Source organism: Lampetra fluviatilis, chromosome 4 (genome assembly GCF_964198595.1).
Source record: "Lampetra fluviatilis chromosome 4, kcLamFluv1.1, whole genome shotgun sequence".
NCBI lineage: Eukaryota > Metazoa > Chordata > Hyperoartia > Petromyzontiformes > Petromyzontidae > Lampetra > Lampetra fluviatilis.
The window spans coordinates 17,658,664-17,661,209 of NC_136278.1; the positions used below are offsets into that span (position 1 = coordinate 17,658,664).

Genomic DNA, 2,546 nt, shown 5'->3' on the forward strand with positions numbered 1-2,546 from the left:
TTGCTTGCTTGTGCGCTTACGACCGTGCAAATCTTTCGGTCGTTTTTTAACCCACTTTCCGTGATCCAATCGAACTGACATTTTCCACACAGACTCGTTGTGCGTGACAATTTATTTTCGTGAAAAATGTTTTCCAAAATTTTACACTTTTTAGGAAAAAATAATGGTATGACTGTGTGTGTGGGGGGGGTCTGTTTGTATGTATGTGCGTGCAAGTCTTCGTCCTGGTTCTGTTTGTATGTGCTTGTGTGTGAGAGTGCGTGAGACGAGGTGGCCGAGTGGTTAAGGCGATGGACTGCTAATGAATTGTGCTCTGCACGCGTGGTTTCGAATCCCTCCTTCGTCGCGATTTTTTTTTTTAAATCCTTTATATTAAGTTCACTTGCTTGCTTGCTTGCGCGCTTAAGACCGTGCAAATCTTTCGGTCGTTTTTTTACCCACTTCCCGTGAACCAATCGAGCTGACATTTTGCACACAGACTCGTTGTGCGTGACAATTAATTTTCGTGAAAATTATTTTCCAAAATTTTACACTTTTTAGGAATTTTTTTTTATATGGAATTACCAATTGCTTAATGGTGGCAGCCATCTCAAGCCAGAGGACGAGAGGACGCTAGTTTTACGGGTTAATTTTTTATCAATCAGTTCCACACGGCGAGTCACAGTCCTGCGTGATAAACTGACTTTTTCAAATTTGCTTTAGATCTCCGGACACAAGATGTCTGCTGTCTGTAGCATGCATTCTTTTACAAACTTGCCTTCGGAGAAAGTGGTAATGAGTGGTAATGTTGGTGAGAAGAAGGTTTTAAAGAAAATTTAAATCGAAGTGAAAAAGGAAATTATTGAAAAGTTTGTATAATTAATGATTTTTCAAACTTTATGTTTTCTGTGCTTAAAACTCTTTTAAAAACTGTGGGGTCTAGAACGGACTCGGGAAATTCGGAGAGAACTCGGAGTTAAGTTTTGTTTGTTTTGTTGAATTACACAAAGCGTAACAGTTATGTATATAACTTTTGTTCTATAAAATTCCTAGTAAGATATTAATTTTGTAAGTGTAGTCATACCCCTCCCCCTCATTCAAGCAGTAATTTAGAGAGCGACAACGCCGAGTATGTAAATCGCTAACATAAGAACCCGTTAATCTCTTCTCGCATCATTCATACAATGATGGGGTGAAGTAAACGTTCATACGATATTACGGTGAATGCTTCCAAAAACAATACTGTACCCAAATATTACTGTTAACTTACTTTCAATATAAACATGAATTGCTCATACGAATATTCTCTCTCTCTCTCAGAATCGACCGACTGATGTAGCAGACGAAACAATCATCTTGTTGAACGATTCTAAACCTTGATGCGGCAATGTTAGTTTTCTCTGTTGTTCAAGGCAGGGGCGGTTTCTTCATTAGGGCGATTGGGCGACGCACCACCAAAGTGTAAAAGGGACTTTTTCAATCACATTAACATTCAACCACAGAGTCACGCTAGCCGTTACTGTGCCTCTGGATATAGTCCAATCAGCGTCATGTCACGTTCTGTGGAGTACCGCCTCTTTTTGGGCGATTTCACTCTGGCTGAGAATCGCCCAGAGTGTTCCCATAGACTTACATTCAAAGATGTTTTTTTTCGAACGGGGGGCGCTCCAATCCATTCTCTATGGCTTCCGGGAGGGCTCGCACTAACGTGCTTACGTCATCATACGTAAGCACGTTTCAGTCAACAATATAATTTGTCGCCACCTAGTGGAATCTTTAATAAAAGAAACTGAGTGGATTGAAAATACATTTACTGGTTAAAAACCCTTGTCACACTCCATTTGAGCTTGAATTTTGGTAAAATGTTAATTAACGTAATAACACACACACAAATCATTGTTGTCGGACGGAAGCCTTGTATGTCCAAAACTGTTACTTTTCAGGAAACGAAAGAAAACCTGTTTTTTCCCCAAAATAATTTACAAGCTCTTTTAATGCTTTTCATTGGTTAAATATTTATAAAACACATTGACAGATGTAAAGGGTGACCAATAGCATTAATTTTTGAAAAAATATGGAGATATAAAATATGGATTCTGCCTGATACATTGTTGCTGTCGGGATAGAAACCTTGTATCTCAATATTTATATTATAATAAATAATTTATTTTATAACTAAAATAAATGTATTTATTTTGTCAGGTCTGCGACACAATCTTGGTCCACACCAAAGAAAGGTTCTCCTTTACTGACCACCTTGTAAGTGCCACGCTGCTACAAGGAGAGATGTTTCAAAAGCATGGCCATACATTCCCTGTTGAGGCTCTGAACATCACTGTCAGGGCATACCCTATGTTAACTAAGGCGAAGCTGAAGACTGAACTGTCTCTCATTTATGAGCGTCCAGAATTCAAGGGCTGCTGTGGTGCACGAGCGCTGTACCAGGTTTTGCTGAAGTACAACCTCCAGGATACTTTTCCAGAGACTGTTGCTCTGTTGAACATCCTCATAACCACTCCCATGACAACTGCTGAAGCTGAGAGGTGTTTCTCAACCTTAAAGAAAAT

General features: G+C 39.3%; 1 non-coding gene across 1 annotated transcript; it reads left to right on the forward strand.

The window, feature by feature from the left end:
* Positions 1-264: 264 nt before the first annotated feature.
* TRNAS-GCU (transfer RNA serine (anticodon GCU)) lies at positions 265-346 on the forward strand. Its single transcript has one exon. It is a non-coding gene; the product is annotated as a tRNA-Ser (tRNA).
* The last annotated feature ends 2,200 nt before the right edge of the window (positions 347-2,546 follow it).